Raw genomic sequence first — 20,817 nt, 5'->3', positions numbered from 1 at the left:
CCCTCTTTGATTCCTTTGATGCAGCTGAAATAATATTATATTTTCATTCTTCAGAATGTTATCTCTTTTTATGATTTTGATGCTGTTTTTCTTCTTCCCTGTTTACCACGTTTTTCTCAAGTCATCTTTCTTATGCCTTTTCCACTAGCTCTTACCTTTTTTCCTTACTTTTACTTTGTTTGCTGGTGTTGTTTTTATGTTATTTCTTGTTCATTTTCTCTTTCTATGGCTGCCGCATGGAACCGAAAGCTTAGATTTGAACAAAGATAAAATGAAATTAAATCATTTGAATGTTTTTATTGTACTTTTAGATTTTAAGGAGTTAGGAAAGCAAAATGTAGTTGGGGCAATCAAATTATTTTTGCAGACCACAAAAAGGAGTCGGATAGAAAATGGACGCGGGATTCTATCAGGTTCCCAGGGAAATTCAACCGTGAAATTAGGTTATTTAGAAATCGCCGGAGGGTCGTTATCTTGAAAACTGCATCAAATGCTGAATTGCTAGATGGATTCCATACAGTATCGTACGTCTTTTTCTTGTTCAATATTTAATTGAAATTTATATTGATGGCGAGGTAATGGCGATTGACGAGAGCAATGGGATGTCTCTTTTGCTGGCGGCAGTTTGGCAACGGAAAAACGGAAATATTCTGCAGAAAGTAAACGAAGTTTGAACGTGGAATTTTTTTATTTTTTTTTGCAGGCCCATGGTAATGCTTTCTCACTTTGCAGCCAATGCGTAGACTCAGATTACGCAGTTATGTCCGCCAGTCGACAAATTAGCACAAGATAAGAGCCAAATCTCGTGAAATGTCGCACCCTCGCGACGTACAAACGAGATTTGAGGCGAGCGTAAACTGCCATTCTGTGCCCATGTTAAGTAATTCCCTCCGCGCCGGTTCCATACGTAACCGTGTTTAGTTTTGCTTTTGTCATCATTTACAATTGACGCTGGGCTATTGGAAAACAGTCTCTGATGTTTATATAAAAAAGCCTCATGTTTTAGACTTATATCAAGTAAGGAAAATGAAAGCAGGAACAATATTTATCATGGCTCAAATACCTTAACGTACTTAGTGAGTCATGAAAACATGTTTTTGGCTCACGTAAGTGTAGCCTATGCGATGGTAAACTTTGTCTGTCTGTGCGTGCGTGCGTGCGTATGTATGTATGTATGTATGTATGTATGTCTGTGGTAGAAACTTTAACATTTTTGGCTAAACACCGAAATACTCATTTCACGTGGTTAATTTTCAAGCACCATCTTCAAATTATTGAAGCAATGATCAACATTGTGTCGGCATGTGTGTAGTTAAAGCGTGTATCCAAAGAAAACGGGTGGTGGGGGGTTTTGAAGGGGTACAAGCAGTTGACTGGTTTGTGTCGTGTTTGGCATGTAGACGGCAGGTCAGGTGTCAAGATCAGGTCAGGGGTCGCGCGAAGGATTGTGGTCCAGTTCTCACCTCGCCGATTCGCCGGGGAAGACGATTTCATGTTGTTCGGTTTCTAAGCTCCAGAAAAGTAAATAAAGAAGATACCAAAGGGAGATTTCCTACAATTTGATCTGCACAGCGTGTTTCCAATGTCCACGCGAGGAAGAGCTGTCGAAAGCGCGGCAGTCAGTGTCGATCTTGCAGCCGTATCCCGGTAAGTTCAGAGACAGATCTAGTGTCTCCCACTCTGATAACGTGTCACCTACTGTTAATCCGTTTTGTTTTAATTTCTTTTTATTTCAGCAGACACGGATGTCAAACACAGTGCTAGGCAGTCACCTCTAGTGAAATGAGTTGATCTAAAGTGCCTGTAATGTTTGGATGTCTTTGCTCGTGGTTCGATTTATGTGAATTTCAAGACTTGCAGTAGAGTCTCAAGTTAAGTTTACTCTGCCCGAAAAAAACTGTCCACCATTTACTTGAACATGCAGATATAAGGAAACGGAATGAATCTGTTCTCAAAGTCAAAATGATCACGATTTTTTCCTCAGATTCAAAACATGCACTGTCATGGTTTTGGCTGTACAATTTAGTAAGTCTTAAGTACTTTGCAACAACTTCCTTGAACGTGAAAGACAGTTTTTGAATGCTAGATCTGTATCGCGTTTCATTCCAGACTCGATCCTCTCTTTGATTGTAGATCTACTGTTTGCTGTTTACGCACTATCATATGATTCGCTATGTAACGTTTGGTAAGCTTACCTTGCAACAGCTTTCTTGTCTTTGTTGGCATTTCTGGCTGTGTTGACCGTCAGAATTATTTTAAGAACCAGGCTGCTGCAGTCGACATGTTTCGCATATTGTAGGGTTACCATGCTGCATAGGTAAAGTGGCTTGTATAACCTGACTATTCTGTTTCAAAACACTGTTTATATTTGTGTAGGTTGTAGTCATCATAACTAATCGCATTTTGCCATTTGTTTCAGAAAGGAGGTTAACCTACAACAAGATCGACGCTATGTCAGATATATGCCTCAGCCACATGAAGACTTCCGAATTTAGATCTACTCGGCATGGTGACAAGTCTTGATGAAAAGTATAGGACTGAGGACAGCAGTGGAAAAAGTGCCCACATGGCAGGTACCTAACCTATTACCCTAGTCATTTTATCTGTTTGCCTTCTTTTGAAAATTATACATGGAGTTGATATGATGCGTTAGTTTTAACTGTGTGTGTGTGTGCGTGTGTGTGTGTGTGTGTGTGTGTGTGTGTGTGTGTGTGTGTGTGTGTGTGTGTGTTTGTGTGTGTGTGTGTTACGGAGTGAGTGAGTTTGTGTTATGTTACTGTTTGTTGATTTCTTACGGGAGCCTTGAAGGCTTCGCCTCTTGTTCTCCTTTGCTACGAAATAGCAACCACAAGGTTTCTCTGAAAGCTCCGAAGGACGGTTTGATTATAGGAACGGAGTAGGAACTGTGTGTATTTAGTATATTTAATCAAACATCTGGAACACCTCAACACATGGAATGCGTCTCGCGTCCACTTCTTGAAGTACTAGCCTCAACACAAACAATTCAAAAACCAAAACAACGGATTATGTAGGGTCCTGAGAGAAGTGAAGATCAGGAAGGTCACAAGGTGGGGTGCTTTTTTAAGTGAGAAAACAAATCGAAATCTTTTTTTAAGGGTAGACGAACACACATCAACTGGATTTGGCCCGCTGGTAAAAGCGGTCTATGTGTGTATGTATACCTTTAAAAAAATATTTCCATTTGTCACCCACAGGCCAAATCCACCACTTGGTGCAGCAAAAAAATGAAAATCGTTTTAGTTTTTTTAAGAGTAGACGTACACACAAAAGCAGCGTTTACCCACGGACCAAACCCACCACTTGATGCAGCAACAAAACACAAAACACGCACCGCGACGCAGCTCCCAGAGAGGCGGGGGACAGAAGACATGTTTATGGCATATAAGATGTTGCCGTTAACACCAGGGCGGCCTGAAGAGCCCAGCACATCAGCGGCAAATTGCAAGGTAATGAGATGGGCCTGGGCCCGGCTTCATTAAGTAGCCATAGGTGCAGGAGGCTTACGACGAAGCGGCGAGATGGGAGTGACGGATGGGGACAGAGTTCATCAGATGGCCGGGTGCTGTGGGCAGTAAAGACGTTGGAGGATCGACTCAACAAGCGCGAGGAGAGGGATGGGGGGCGGGGGGGAGGGGGGGGTGTTTCTGGAGGAGATTGTATGTGGCGGCAAATCGTCCAGCACGTATTACCCCCGGCTGTAAGTTTTAGCGTAAAGGGAAAAGCTTACGGCGTTTTTCATGAGGGCAAATTTGTCGTAAAGCAATGGATGGCCAGCCTAACAGCCAAACCTGAAGGCGTTTTCATGAGAGCGAATCAGGAAGCGCGCAACGGATAGCGAGTCCAGCAGCTAAGGCTTACAGAGTTTTCCATAAGAGTAAATCAGGGAAGGTGCTAGGGATGTTCGGTATACGTTGCGACAAATCACCCAATCGATGTCGAGGCCGGGTAAACATTTGGACGTAGCATAAGATGATGCTGGAGTGGAAGCTCAACGAGTTTCTGGCTGGGTGAGCTTGAATGAGGGTGTCGTGTTTGGGATCGTGATTGTGCCTGGCGTTAAATGACAGGATGGACATTAAAAAAACAATCTTCTAAAAGGTTGCAGGCTTGGAACACAGCTTAGTGCAACAAGCTCAAGTTGATGCTGGTGTAATGGTGTAGGAGAGAGGGCATTACAAGAGAACAACTTTTCCATACTGCCCGTCATAAAAACTAGGCACATGTGTTCGAGTTCAGATCTTTGTGATGAGGCAGTTTATTGTAAAAACAAGAGGCGAAGCCATCAAGGCTCACGTAAGAAATCGACAAACAGTAACACAAACTCAATCACACACACACACACACACACACACACACACACACACACACACACACACACACACACACACACACACACACACACACAGAAAGAGCATAGGTGAAACTGTGCAAGAAAGCGAGACACTAGATCTAGATCTGTCTGTCTGCATGTAGCCTACTTACAAGGACACGACTGCCAACTAGTCTCGGCGCGCTCAAAATAATAATGACCGAGACTGTCAGTACTTCCTTCGCGTGACGTCTAACCCTCTTACGTCATAATGTGACGTCAATGTAATGTGACGTCTTCAAATGTTAGAGTTTCTACCACAGACATACACACGCACAGACGCACGCACGCACGCACGCACAGACAGACAAAGTTACGATCGCATAGGCTACACTTACGTGAGCCAACCAGTTATATGACCAGAAAGGCCATCCATTCTCCAACCCTTTTCAACAAACATTTTACATAAAGCAGTGTCTGAACAATGGAACCTACAACACAGACACCCATACAGATCAAATTCACAAAGGTAAAGTTCCTGACTTAAAATGGACAACAGCTGAAACGGAAGACCTTTTGTATGTCATAAGAAAGACAAAATTAAAGTTGTATCCTAAACAGTCAGTTTTGTTCACGTAAATTGTCTAACTATGAGGGTAAGGCATACTGTGCGGTGTAGGTGTCATTCTTCTCTGACGCCATAAAGGGTGGGTGTTTTTAATGCCATTTTTGACTTCAAAGTCTGGGATAACCTGTATCAATGTTACTCCTTTTGTAAGTGCAAAAGGGGTTAGCGGCCAAAACGGGATGCGGCCAAGTGGGATTCGCCATACTGGGAGTAGATAACATAATGCGACCGACTGGGATACGGTCAACTTGGAACTCCCCCCTCCCCCTTTCCTCCCCCCCCCCCCCCCCTTGCACCTCCACCCTTTTCTGTCTTCCCTGTCTGTTCAAGTTCTTCTTGTGTGTTCCGTCCAGTCCTCAGGCGAGAAAAAAGGACAGAAAAGGAACCCGTTTCTTCGGTAATCAGGAAGAAGAAGCATGCACATGCATAAACTCTAACAGGATTTCCGTCCATTGCTCCTCCTCACGCTCGCAACAGGCGTATGTGATTCAATAACGCACTGCACGTTACTTTACTCAGTACAAGAGAACGAAGCGAACACGAGATAATTGCAGTATTACACAAGACCAGACTTGAACAAAGAAACGAAGAAAAAAAAACCACAAGAGAGCGAAGATTTAGTTCAGGCCATTTGCTGGATTCCTCTCTCTCTCTCCATTTTATATTCTTTTCTGCCAGGCAAATGCCACAGTCACTTCCGGTTTAGAGAGTAAATCAGACTATTTTAACCCAAAAGCTCTTTCAAGAAAACTGGAAAGAAAAAAGGTGAATCCAAGAAAAGATCAATGCATTATTTAGCCCTTACCAATTCCCTGTTCTTTAAATCACCTTATCAAACCCTTGGCTTTTTATTCTGATGGTTTTTTTCCCTTTTTCGCTCGTCTGAGCAGCTTCGTAAAAGGCGATGTAAATGCTATTTTCTACCGATTACCTCTTCCTCTTTTCTTTAACGAAGACGAGTGGTCCTCTTTTTGCGAGTGCGAAAACACTTGCACAGCACGAGGGAAAAAAGACGCGAGAGAGAAATATATACACAAGAGAACGAGCAGGAAATGTTCAAGTTCTGTATCGCTTGATGTCGCCTTCTGCTGCTACTGTAGATATGACACACAAAGGGAAGTAAGCGCTCTAAATACATACGACATGTGTTATAGAGTTATTCGGAACCTATCTCCTGGCACCCAAGAGAATAACAAACATTGAAATGAACAAGCGACTTTCATCCTTAAGAATTCAGATTCTTGCTGCTACTGCGGGTAGTTATTACTGCCCTTGGTATTGTCGTTTTACGACCTATTGTTTACTTGATAGGATATATGTTTGCAAAGCCAAAGGTAATCTTATCCAAATGTAATCCATTCAGTAAAAGTCTTCGCTATGGTTTAGCTTTAATTCTGCTGTTTCAAGTCCTGTTTTTGTTTGATGTGTTTGTGTTGATGGTTATACTGCTGTTCCTCTTGTTGATTACTGTTGACTTTTTTATCTCTGCATTGTGTATGAAGTTTTAATTATCTTTTCATTCCTGTTTTTTTCACATCAAAGCATGACAGTTATATTCATCAATCGCGCTATCAACTAATCGATTTAGAAAAAAACACCTGGGGTGAGGTGCACGAACCGAAAGTGGGTGCCACCCAAACGGGAGAGAACAAACCGCAGAGTCTGATTGGTTGAAATGACAACAAATCTCAATCCAACACTCCGGATGGCTCCCGTTTGGGTGGTTACTTCCTCGTGCACCTCAGACCACGACACTACGATCCTACTCGTAAGATCTTACGACCGTCACGGCCACGCCAGACCCTGTCCATTATTGTGGTGTCCCCGTGAAGTCAGCAGTGAGTGTGACGGCGATGGATGGGCCTCCAGTCAGGGACCAGGGTTCACAGTAAGCTCACTTCATTGAGACGCCTCTTATCTGTCAATAAGCGTCTCGTAAGATCCAATAACGTGGCCTCTGATCCAATTGGTTGTCGTCAGAGGTCGCCCTCCCCACACAACCTCTTGCTTCATCTCAGGACACCCCCCGAGATCCCAAACCTGGCAATATAAGGCCGTGATGAGAACAAATTGCCTGTGTGGGCAAGCAAGCGACAGGCGGGGGGTCAAGGTCAAGCTATCTATGCATACAGCACGTGAAATATGAGATGCGTGTATGCGCCTAGCTGTGGGCGGACAGATCGGCAGGGAAGACAGTGATGGATTGCTTTGATGCTCGTCGCATATGCTGGATTTGTTGTGAGGTTGTAGTCCTGCACATTTGATTGGTAAGAATGATCGCTTGCATGCACGAGAATGCTTAGATGTATGTAAAAGAGTTTTATTTTTACAGTATTGCTGATCTCGACACAAAATGTTACGATGTTATGGGACCACTTCCCTGGAGTATAGTATTTTGTATCATTTGGGGCAATAATAACCCAATAAGACCGTTCGATGACGAAACGAGCAGTATATATAATGAACTTATATCTCTGCACAGACAGCCATTTGTACAGCTGCGACACATTTTATACGAGAAATAAGTTCACAAACTCCATAAAAGAAAAGGTTCAGCTTAGACAGACACTCTCTCTCTTTCTCTCACTCTCTCTCTCTCTCTCTCTCTCTCTCTCTCTCTCTCTCTCTCTCTCTCTCTCTCTCTCTCTCTCTCTCTCTCTCTCTCTCTCTCTCTCTCTCTATTAAACAAAAACAAATACGCACGCACTCACGCACGCACGCACGCACTCTAGTAAACACACACACACATACACACACACACACACACACACACACACACACACACACACACACACACACACACACACACAGATGGCTGGCTGATAATGTATCAGACAGCGGCTAAAGTGCCTGCACATTAATATTGCGCAGCGGTAACAAATTGATTGCGCAAGGGTTATCCAGGTTATCGTGTTAACATATTTTTCCTCGGCGTTCGTGCAATTGGGGTGCTTGTCTCTGACCGTATTTGGATTCACGCTAGCCACATACACACGCTCACACGCACACACACGAACACGCAAGCACCTGCTCACACGCGCCCGCACGACCACACGCATGTATTTACACACACACGTTGTAAATGTGTTCGTTTCTTTACCTCTTGCTGCTGTTGTTGTTGTTGTTGTTGTTGTTGTTGTATTGTTGTTGTTGTTGTTGTTGTTGTTGTTGTTGTTGTTGTTGTTGTATTGTTGTTGTTGTTGTTGTATTGTTGTTGTTGTTGTTGTATTGTTGTTGTTGTATTGTTGTTTTGTTGATGTGGGTGTGTTAAATAAGTAAAGAAAGACGGGATTGCGCGAATGGAGGTGCGCGTGCAATCGTCGGCCTGCCATCGCCATATTTTCAATCAATCAATCAATATGAAGCTTATATAGCGCGTATTCCGTGGGTACAGTTTTAAGCGCTTGTCGAAGAGTTGTCAACACAGGACTGACACAGAAACTAACATCTTCAGACGGATATTTTGCATCCTACAACCTCATTCGTAATATTTATGATGCATACGGCTAAATTAAACCGCAGAATCAGCCTTTGTCAGTTAGTTTCAGAGCAGATAATGCGGTTTCCGTAGCCATTGTCTTCACGAGGACAACGTCACATCAAACCCTTTGCGCGTGCGTGTGGTGAGCAGCCAGTCATTACACTGATGATGGCATTCTCCACGGGTGGTTAACTTCTTTAATAAAACACGTGACAACAATGGTGGGGCGACGGTTGGCGGTAACGGAAGTAGCTTGCCGTCATGCGCACCAAGGAGTTATGACGAGCTTGGTCGTTAGAAAATCCAATGCCCACAATCTCACACACACCGGAGAACGTCGTAAAATTTGAATAAAAATTAGCAAAAGAGTATCATCAGATTACTGAAAACGGAAGCAAGTTCTCAAAGAGATTGAACAGTTGTGCGTGTGTGAGCGTGTGTGCGTTAGGACGGGTAATTTGGCAGTCAACGGACTGCGACTCAAGCCTTCATTATCGAACAAAATGCATTTCCTTCTGATGTTACTTTGTGGCCAACGGCTTAGACGTTTTGCACGTGGTGATAATTTGGCCATGTGGTTAATCGTCAGTGATTAGTGGTGTGGACAATCTGAGTGGATCAGCTGTTATTGGATCACACCATTGCATTGTTGATGGGTGGTTTAGTTTTAGTTTTTTTTTGTCAGTCCCTTTTGGACCATGTGCCAGTATTTGACATTCGGATGTGAACAATTTTGATCGTAAGATAGGATGGGTAAACTCAGACTGGCGATATGGTGGTAGAATGTATTAACCACTTTCTTCCCTTGCACCAAACCTCGCCCACTTTACCTCTTCAGAATCCACATCATGTATCAAGCATGTTTAAACGACTGTGCGTTTTCTTGTAAGCAGTGCAACTTCAGACGCATTTAAAGTCTTCAGGGAAAGCAGTCAGTTGTGGTCACAGACTGGCCCTGGAATGACCATCCGTCCTCCTTGGACCGTACACTGTCGAGAACCAATGGACAACGCTTCAATCACATACGTAGATATTTTGGTTTCAATGAGCGATTCGCTGCAGACTCAGGCCTGTCATCCACTTGCAAAGTTGCTGCATGATGGCTGTACTGTAAACGTACCTCGAACTGTCTTATATGTATTGATAATATTTGTCAAGGCTGTTTACTCACCACAATGATCTTGATTTGTATGAACCTTGTGTAACTACTTCTTTACCCACCATTCTTGTTGTTTGATTCTGAATGTTGGAACGTTGGCAGTCTATCTGTTTATTTTTTATTACACCCCCGGTATAGGGGTGTGTATAGGATTCGGTCGATGTGTTTGTTTGTTTGTTTGTTTGTGTGTTTGTGTTCGCATATAGATCTCAAGAATGAACGGACCGATCGTCACCAAACTTGGTGAACAGGTTCTATACATTCCTGAGACGGTCCTTACAAAAATTGGGACCAGTCAAACACACGGTTAGGGAGTTATTGGTGGATTAAGATTCTACAAGGACTTATAGAGGGACATATTAATGGTCAAAGGGAAATAACCTTCTCAGTTGGTGGCAGTGAGAATGGTAAGGACGGGGGTGTTTTTCCTACCTCGGAGGAATTTCTTGTTTTTATTTCTTTCAGAGATAGACGGTTGCACGAACAGACATATCTGAACAACTTTTTGTTGGTATGGTTTGTACCCAAAGCACTGGTAACTTCAACAACATGTTTGACACATGTACCAATTTCTTTTTAAACATACTTTGGGAGGGGAAGGGGGAAGGGGGGAGAGGGGGGGGGAGGGGGTCAGAGAAAAAAAGGAGAAAAAAAAGAGGGACACAATTGTCATAACCATCTGTGTGTGGGAAAAGCACCAACTCGCTAAAGTGGCCAGGAAATAAAGAAAGCGATAGGAATAGCGGAGCCCCATTCCTATTGAATCGGCTTGAGACAAAGCTCGTCTCATCAGGGCGATTATGAGACAGGGGCGCGAGTGATATGACTCATGTCTTTGCGCACTCCTTCACTACAGCGTTTTGGGGGGACATGGACACACAGGTTAAAGGACCTTTCCAACATCACTAAAGGACCTTTCCAACATCACTAAAGGACCTTTCCAACATCACTAAAGGACCTTTCCAACATCACTAAAGGACCTTTCCAACATCACTAAAGGACCTTTCCAACATCACTTTTCCTTCGCCAAAGTAAGTGAAAAGCATTTGGAAATAAAACTGATGAGATAAGAAAACTATAAAAACACACACGCGCACGCAAGCACGCACGCACGCTCGCACGCTCGCACGCACGCACGCACGCACGCACACACGTATACACACACACACACACACACACATTGTTAGAAGTACCTGAATATGAGTATACATTCATTAAGTACTCCAACATGAGGTAAGGATGCCTGACTCAACCCGGTGAATTAGTTGGTCCTGTGAATCCAGGAAAGTCAATGAAAAATGAGTTGAAAAGAAGTTTTTTGTTTGTTTGTTTGCTTAACGCCCAGCCGACCACGAAGGGCCATATCAGGGCGGTGCTGCTTTGACATATAACGTGCGCCACACACAAGACAGAAGTCGCAGCACAGGCTTCATTGTCTCACCCAGTCACATTATTCTGACACCGGACCAACCAGTCCTAGCACTAACCCCATAATGCCAGACGCCAGGCGGAGCAGCCACTAGATTGCCAATTTTTAGTCTTAGGTATGACCCGGCCGGGGTTCGAACCCACGACCTCCCGATCACGGGGCGGACGCCTTACCACTAGGCCAACCGTGCCGGTTTGAAAGGAAGTCAGAATGATCGGGGCAAGTAAAATGATCGAACAAACGAAACAGAATGAAAACAAAGAAAGAAAGAAAGGAAAGGAACACAAAGAAAAAATCCGATCATTAAACGAAGATTTTGGGGGGTTGACAGTTACATATTCCGTGCAATCAGAACATCAACAGCCTTTGATTAACTTACACAAACACATTGAAATAAGTGACCGGGATTATTCATACAGACTAGTTAAATATGCCTGTTTTAATCTGCAGTACACATGACATTTTGTTTTAGCAAGAATACTGCGCATTTCGTTTCCGATGATGTTGTTTTGTGTCACTATATGACAGCCCCTTTAATTAAAGCAGAAGAGGATCTTAACTGCACGCTGTTCAAATTGATTGCAATGGTGGGAGAGGTTTTCCTCGGCGGTGATCTTGAATATTCAAGTAGCATTTTTAGAAATTGGATTTTTTCTCTTTTTCCTCCTCGCCGAAAATGAAATGTCACATCTGTTTGCTGGGGTCAGCCTGTGTTTCGCCGGCAAGGACACTCGGCTGACCCCAGGGCTCAAAATCTGGACAATTTTGATTCCCAGATTGAAACGGAGGGGAAAATTCATGGATCTTTTTTATGAAGTCGGCATAGAAATGATGAAAATGAGGAGCGTTTTTACAGATCTGGAGAGTTTCTTTGTTAGCAGATTTCCTGATATGGCTTTGCTTTTAAATCGCGCTGAGAAAACTTCAGTCGAAATGGAAAATGCTCTTCACTTAGACAGTGCATTTTCTAATGACATTTTTTGTGAAGTCATGACATTCTGCAGAATCCGTTTACTCTAGTTATTTTGGTTACGTTTTCTTTGTATGATTGTTGGACAGTGTATCGTTACCGTCATCTAATCTGACTGAAGTATAGTGCAGCGTACTAAATAAGCGTTGTCATAACCGACGAAAAGGCGAATGATATGTATGTCTAGAGTGTTTCGTGTCTCTCTTTCGAGAAAGTTTTGAACTTTAGAAAGCGCTTACGTTTGTATATTTGATCTTTGAGTTGCTAACTCTCAAGATCGTTTTGTCTACACGCTTTCTGTTGGATCTTTCAGCCATTTCATATTCTCTTACATTTTCGCTGAACCTTGCCCGACTGGTGGCTAATTTCCTTTACTGAAAGTTGTGTGTGTGTGTGTGTGTGTGTGTGTGTGTGTGTGTGTGTGTGTGTGTGTGTGTGTGTGTGTGTGTGTGTGTGTGTGTGCGGCGTATGTTTTGCTAGTTTAATGTGTATCTGTTAAAGACTGAACACTTTTCATTCGTTTCACTGCTGTTTTCTGCCTACCTGCCTGGTTGCCTGCCTGCCTGCCTTGTCTGCCTGGCTGTCTGCCCTGCCTACTGCCTGCCTGTCTGTCTGTCTGTCTGTCTGTCTGTCTGTCTGTGTGTTTATCTGTATTTGCTGAGAGTGTTTTTAGTGTGTTCGTCTGTTTTGTGTCCGGGCATCTTCATTACGTATACTTTCATTACAAAAAAAATCTGCAATTTACATTTCTTCTGATGTTGAAATGACATAGGCTACGCCGACTGAGAAAATGTTGATAGTTGTAGTTGAAGAGCATCTTTGTTCCTCCACTTTGTGCACTCTCGCCTCTTGTGTCTGCTCGCTGTCTGTTGGTTTGTCCCGTCCCTTCGCTGCCCCAGCTCCCCGCGGTGTTGAGAGGGACTGAGGAAGAAGTACCGCCGCACTTTATTGAATCATGGCGGAAAGCAAGGGAGACAACTCCCGGGGACGTCCTTTCTTCTCTCCCTTCCTCAATGGCGGGTGAGTCTAAACCCCGCTCTGCTCCAACCCAATAACACCGCGCACAATCCAATCGTGCACCCCACTCAGATCACATCTCTTCTCCGTCTCGGGTAGGAGACGGGTTTACTGGCTAGGAGGTTTTCAGGTGAATTTTGTTGCCAAAGTCTGTGGTAGGGTAAATGAACGGAGGCTGGATGCATTCCCTGGGTATTGGTGCGTCTGGTTTGAAATGTGCACACTTTTTGGAGTGTACTATTTTGAATGTTGCTAGGAATCTTAGTGTGTATGTATTTTATATTTTCACTGGCTGAGCGCGGTATCGTTCCTGTCCAAAGGATCATAAACATTGTCATTTTGCCCAACAAAGTGTATGTTTACGACGACGTATCTCCTTGTCTCTCTTTGATTTTACGGTCAAGACCCCTGATCTAGGAAATGCACATGACACAACTGACAAGGCAGTCTCCCCTCCATCCTTGGCGCAGGCTGGCAGAAAGCAATGACCAACGAGTAGTTTTTTGAGAGAGTCAAGGGGATGAAATGTTGAGGATAACATTTGTTTTACGCCTTCACGGTTAAACTATTAGGGGCATGACGCAAACAATAGAACTGTAGGTTAATGGAACGTTTAGTATTGACAAAACAACACGTTACATTAACTAGTACGTCGACCCAGCGGTATTTTAATTAGACAGACAGACAAACACTTATGATATCATTATTATTGGGGGCATGTTCCCGGGGATGAAATTAAACATCCATCGTCGTTATACCGGAGAAGGCTCAGTTGCACTACTCGTTAGACAGTGTGCGTGTCATTGAGCTGGAGGACTGCTGTAAACACCAGCACATGTTATTTGAGGACGAATTTGTGAAGGCCAGCCTTCGTTAGCGTAGATACAAACCTAAAGAACAAGTTTGCACCACTCTAGGCGGACCCTGCTGTTTTGGCATCACTCGTGAACATCCTCTTGCCCTCGCGCACTAGCCCTTGTCCTTCCCCCGCTATTTGTTTTGTCTTAACATTGTTCGTTTTGGAATTGTTTTCAACTTGTATCTTGTTTTTCATCTTTAGATTCTTGTGCCTGTTATGTCCGCCATTATGTGTATACATTTGTGTAATTTTGTATGCGTGTCACGTTAGATAAGTTATTGTTCGAATTTTTGCTTTAATGGTTTGCTTATTGTTGCTTATTGACATTTATTAACAATACATTCTTGTTTAATGTGCTGCGACAAAACTGCATGCGATACAACAGTGAACGTCTTCCAAAGTTTGGCAGAGACCGAACAACCGAACTCTCAGACTTTTGTTCAGGACACTACCCAGTCCATACCAAAACAGTCATCAGTACTGCAGTATACTTCTAAACGATGACATGCTACTGTCCTCTGTTTTTGGTTGCAACTAACATAATGGTATGTCTGGAATGTCAAGAGGTTGGCTGGTTATGTTTTTGGTTGCAACTAACATAATGGTATGTCTGGAATGTCAAGAGGTTGGCTGGTTATGTTTTTGGTTGCAACTAACATAATGGTATGTCTGGAATGTCAAGAGGTTGGCTGGTTATGTTTTTGGTTGCAACTAACATAATGGTATGTCTGGAATGTCAAGAGGTTGGCTGGTTATGTTTTTGGTTGCAACTAACATAATGGTATGTCTGGAATGTCAAGAGGTTGGCTGGTTATGTTTTTGGTTGCAACTAACATAATGGTATGTCTGGAATGTCAAGAGGTTGGCTGGTTATGTTTGTGAACGTCCCTACAACCTACGTCTATGGCTATCCGTGACCGGCTATGAGAGGTAGAGAAACGGGACTACAACCTACGTCTATGGCTATCCGTGACCGGCTATGAGAGGTAGAGAAACGGGACTACAACCTACGTCTATGGCTATCCGTGACCGGCTATGAGAGGTAGAGAAACGGGACTACAACCTACGTCTATGGCTATCCGTGACCGGCTATGAGAGGTAGAGAAACGGGACTATGTAAATAAAACATCGGTTGGCCATGAAATAAGTTGGAACCAAGGGTGGTAACCATGTGAAATATCTGTATATTATATTAACACAAATATGGATGTATAACATACACATTTAACACTGTGTGCAATATCATAGTGTAATATCAAACAGCCACTATGATGGTTTGAATGCTTGTGTTGAAGCTGCTCTTCCTTAGACATTTAAACACAAAATAACTAACATTCAAACTTTTTTTATGCAGTTTCAACAAATTCAATTTCTTCCCCAGAAAGAACAAACACTTCCATGGCTTTAACAAAAAGAGTTTGACGTAAGTGAAACTTCTCGTGATTAAAAAAAGGAATTTCATCATTCTTTTATCTTGGTGATTGGATTTTGTGAAAGTTTTTAAAGTCCACACAAAAGGTTTTCCAGGAAGATATTGAAAATTCATCTTGTCGTAAAAGCTTGTGAAACCGGTGAAGTGTTTTACAACACGGCATTCTCATTTCCTGATCGCGGGCCCGAATCAATAGAATAGATGCCCGCCGCTTTGAAGTTTTACACCAGCTGCAGCGATCAAATATCATGACATCTTCAAAGGGCTGATGCCTCCCTCGAGCGATAGGAAGCTCTCACGTTGTGAGATGAGGCTGAGCATTAATTTCGGGCCCCTGCAACAACAAGTGCTGGTCCTTGGATCTTCCCGCAGAGAATGCCATCCGATGCGGGCCTTTCAGCCACGAGGCTCGACCTTTGAGAAACCCGTCTTTGTAAAGTGATGCTTATCATTTTAGTGTCCTCGTCCATTTTTCTCTTTGGCGGTGATCACGTGCTTCCCGTTATTCAAATTGCATACATATTTGATGGACAGCTTCAGCTGTGCATTCCTTTCGAAAGCTTGCAGGTAGAGAAGGAAGTTCATTTATCTACTGAACAAGAACGAGAGCAAGAACACATACTTTATTGTCTGTCTTTACCAAACATAAATTTGCCTTTAGGCCTGCTTTACAATTACAAAACAATATTGCACTAGCACATATCGCTATTAAACATTAGATAAGACATCGTATATTATTATTCAATACAGTGTACAATATCACTTCTCCTCTGAAAAATAAGTAAAATGATATATATCATAGTGCATTCTCATACATTCTAATACAACTGGTGGACATAACAACAGTAAGAGCACCGACAATGACGATGAAGATGACGATGACAATGACGATGACAATGACGATGACGGCAACAACGCTGGAAGAAACACGAACAAACACTTTTGCTGGGGAATGTCGACTACACGTAGACTGATATAAAGTTGGCCAAAAAATTATTGCAACAAATTGCAAACCCAAATTAAAGCATTAATCCCTGTGTCATTTCATTAAAACTGTATATGCCAGTTAAGGCCGTTCACTTAACCTTCAGGATCACCTTCTGGATGAAATATTTATTTTACAGGGATCACGTGACCGCCGCTCAAGTAAGGGTACCGTCAAAATCGACCAGACACAAACGGAAGAGCCGAATGAAAAATCGACAAAAAATCACAATAGGCAAAACTTTGCAACTTTGACATACGAGAAGAAATTCACACCAATTATCTACCCTGAACAGATTGTTTTGTTTTGCTACCTTGCGTATTTCGCGTGCTATGCTATTCCTACTGATGCAGGTGTCGATCGCAAGAGCGGTCAAAAACGGAACGTTTTACGTCAATTTTTATGGGTATCATGTCAAAAAGCGTTACATTTTAGCATTGACTTAGTGGATTGCTTTGAAACTTTGTTGCAATAATTTTTTGGCCAAGTTTAGAACCATGTGTTTTGTGTACGCACATTGTCCAAGAAGAGGTTGACTGTGGGGTCGGCGTTGCTGATAAAAAGTACGGGCATCTGATTTCAATAAAGTTTACCGACTTGAATACTCCTTCTACAGCCACCAGAAGAAAAATAATGGTATGAAAGGAAATGAAACACACAAAAAAGACAAAGAAAAATGAAATTTCAAACTATTTTATTTTATGCACTTAGCGGACGTTTTCTCCGAGTAGTAATGCATGACTGCAACTCTCTCTCTCTCATCGACGCACGCTAAGACCGTACAGGCGATCTTTAACAGTGTTGATCAAAGACATGAACGAGCAACAAAGGAGCCCATAAAATGAAAGACCAGAAGACCAGGGGACCAGGGGACCAGGGAGACCAGAAGTTAAGCGGTAAGCAAACGGTCCACGGTCCAAAATCATCCACGGCAATTGGGTTACACCATTCTGGGATCCAGGGCCCCAACGGTTGCCCAAAGGGTGCCCGAGGTAGTTTGGGAATCAGGAGGTACACTACGTGATGATGCGTTGGGGGAAAGCCGGCGTCCACAGGGGCAGCGCCGAGTCGTAAAGACGGTTAAAGTTGTTAGCTGTGTTTGCCTGCTGGGAGCGTCTGACAGAGTTGTCAGAAAATTGTGGCCGCGGTTCCTGTGTTTGGATGTATGTGTCTGAGGACTTGGCGTTTCTGAAGTGTCTTTGTTGCAGAAAGAGAGAGAGAGAGAGAGAGAGAGAGAGAGAGAGAGAGAGAGAGAGAGAGAGAGAGAGAGAGAGAGAGAGAGAGAGAGTGAGAGAGTGAGAGAGAGAGAGAGAGAGAGAGAGAGAGAGAGAGAGAGAGAGAGAGAGAGAGAAAGAGAGGGATGGACGGGCAGACATGCAGAGAGATATACACAGAGAGAGTGACGTACAGAAACGGAGAGATACAGAGACAGACACAGACAGATCCACACCTAGATAGAGATGAAGAAGAGGAGGACTGTAAGAGGGGGGGGGGGGGGGGGGGACCAACCAGAGACAGACTTTCAGGTTACAAAAAATATTAGCATTGAATCTACATATTATACCTCCTTTTTTTGTCGCTGGTGGGGCTGAGAATGCACAGATGGACAAACAAACAATAGGCCCAAATCATGGCCGATCAGGTTCTGCGCATTTGTGTGTAGTTGTTTTGTGTGTAGTTGTTTTGTGTGTAGTTGTTTTGTGTGTAGTTGTTTTGTGTGTAGTTGTTTTGTGTGTAGTTGTTTTGTGTGTAGTTGTTTTGGAAAACAAAATAATGGCAAGGTTAAGCGGGCAAACCCTTTCATCATCTCCTCTTCCTTCTCTGTTAACTGTCTTTGTTTGCTTCCGTTCTGTTGAAACAGGACAACAAATCCAGCATCGTATCGCAAGCCTAAACTACCATTCATCTCAATCAATCAATCAATCAATATGAGGCTTATATCGCGCGTATTCCGTGGGTACAGTTCTAAGCGCATGGATTTTTTTAATTTTTAAAAACATTTTATGCAATTTATATCGCGCACATATTCAAGGCGCAGGGATTTATTTATGCCGTGTGAGATGGAATTTTTTTACACAATACATCACGCATTCACATCGGCCAGCAGATCGCAGCCATTTCGGCGCATATCCTACTTTTCACGGCCTATTATTCCAAGTCACACGGGTATTTTGGTGGACATTTTTATCTATGCCTATACAATTTTTGCCAGGAAAGACCCTTTTGTCAATCGTGGGATCTTTAACGTGCACACCCCAATGTAGTGTACACGAAGAGACCTCGGTTTTTCGTCTCATCCGAAAGACTAGCACTTGAACCCACCACCTAGGTTAGGAAAGGGGGAGAAAATTGCTAACGCCCTGACCCAGGGTCGAACTCGCAACCTCTCGCTTCCGAGCGCAAGTGCGTTACCACTCGGCCACCCATCTCCTCTCATTCACCACCAACAGCTAAATTTTCACCACCAAGAGCTAAACTTTCACCACCAACAGCTAAACTTTCACCACCAACAGCTAAACTTTCACCACCAACAGCTAAACTTTCACCGACAAACACGACTGTGAGGGGAAGTGATCAAGGCTCTAATGGGGGACCAAAATCGAAAACGGACTCAATAATCACCCTTCAACTGATAACCACACAGAAATCAGTCAGACAAATAGCGAATCCAAATGGATTAGTCCCACTTCAGCACAAGCAGCGATCCAGTTCCGCGCGATGGCAGTGATAGTAAATGAATGACTAAGACCATCACATCGACAGGGGAGTTAAGCGTCGTGTCTCATCAGAGTGGCGTCTCTTGCAATGACGGCCATTATAGGAGTCACAACCCAGAGTTGCCTGATCCGACTGTCTCATTGACCGCTGGTCACTCTGTGCACGCTTCTGTGCCAATGGGCACTAAGCCTGTAACGAATACCTCTTTCATCTCTCGGACCACTGGCTGGATCCTACGCGCTTTGGTGCACACAACGGAATCTAAGCTGACAGTGAATAAGAACCCAGCCGACGACCTTTCTTTGACAGCAAAAGACGAACGGTGCGATTATGAGAGAGATATGGCTCCCAAGCTTGAAATATTGCATTCTAGTTGTTCATGCTCGAAGACTCTTCTCTTTTGCCATTCGGGCTGATTTGTAATGTTCACGTTGTTTTGAAGTACTGTTGATACGGGTCGAACAGAATGGGTATCATTGTCCACTTGAAATCGCTGTATCAGTTAAACACCATTGCCTTGCATGAAGCGATCGTCCCAACAAAGTGGCCACTGTTAGCCTTTCTTTGTAGTCATGGTAATTCATGGCACGGAAATAGCGATTTGTGACGCAGTTTCAAACAGTGCGTGGCAACTAACTTCCAGAGTCGATTATGTGAAAACCACTTAGCTCTGGAACTAAAGAAAGCCTCCTATTTGACAGCATCATTTTGTTTTTGGCACCATACCGTCATGTGCCTGGATTCTAAATGATAATGGAACATAGCTCGTACGCAAGCCAGAAATACTATGTAGTTGTTCTTGTGGCGTTGCTGTAGATTATGGTATTGAGCTGATGTTTCGTTTCACGAAGAAGCTTCATGGTGATGTGCTCAAAGCAGACAACGAGGATGTCAAGTATTGATGTCTTCAGGCTTTCTGGTTGCAAGCTGCGCAGGTGTCCGTGGGCAGCTAGAGACTCAAGTCTCCGACGACCACAACTAATTAATTTCATTGACCAGGGCCACGTCTCTGATTGTGTGGCTGGTCAGCTCAGGTCGCCCCCAGGCTGGGCATGCAGCGAGTGTTCCTTTTCTTCGCCGTGGTGAATCATACTTCTCAGGGAAACCGATATAGCCCCAGTAATGAAACACATTTGGATGCATGTTCAAAGCGATGGGCTTAGTTGATTTTAAGGCTATAATATTGTCCAATGGATGAAGTAACTCTCCGTGTGGGTCACGTTGTCATTTTTTGACCACTGTTGGTACAACGCTGCTGTAGTCAAGGAGAGACACTATCTGTTTGCACTTGTGACGAAAATACCAGCTGTAATTAAGTTTAAGAAATACAGACAATTGACAAAGAAAATAAGTGGCTCGAAAAGAGGCCAGGAAATGATCAAAACAATAGAGGTGTTTAATATTCGTGATGGCAATATCACACTCGTGTTTCCGATGGGCTAAAACACCAAGACCTTTCTCTTTATTTGTCTCTGTCTCTGCCTCTGTCTATTTCTGTCTGTCTGTCTGTCTGTCCACATGTTTGTGCCTCTGCCCCTGTCTCTGTCTTGTTCTATCTGTCTCTGTCTCTCTTCCTGTCCGTCTGTCTCTCTATCTATCTGTGCCTCAGTGTCTGTCTCTCAGTCTGTATCTGTCTCTGTCTCTGTCTCTGTCAGTGTCTCTCTGTGTGTCTCTGTGTGTGTGTGTGTGTGTGTGTGTGTGTCTCTCTCTCTCTCTCTCTCTCTCTCTCTCTCTCTCTCTCTCTCTCTCGCAAGTGGAAAGTCTGTTACAGTAATAGAGTCCTCCCTTCAAACAGCTTTAAACGATGTA

General features: G+C 43.4%; 1 long non-coding RNA gene across 1 annotated transcript; it reads left to right on the top strand.

The window, feature by feature from the left end:
* The first annotated feature begins 1,119 nt into the window (after nucleotides 1-1,119).
* On the top strand, nucleotides 1,120-2,640 carry LOC138952694 (uncharacterized). The gene is made up of 2 exons (XR_011451407.1): nucleotides 1,120-1,647; nucleotides 2,420-2,640. It is a non-coding gene; the product is annotated as an uncharacterized lncRNA (long non-coding RNA).
* The last annotated feature ends 18,177 nt before the right edge of the window (nucleotides 2,641-20,817 follow it).

This window comes from Littorina saxatilis, linkage group LG17 (assembly GCF_037325665.1).
Source record: "Littorina saxatilis isolate snail1 linkage group LG17, US_GU_Lsax_2.0, whole genome shotgun sequence".
Lineage (NCBI taxonomy): Eukaryota > Metazoa > Mollusca > Gastropoda > Littorinimorpha > Littorinidae > Littorina > Littorina saxatilis.
This window is presented reverse-complemented; position numbering and strand designations above follow the sequence as displayed.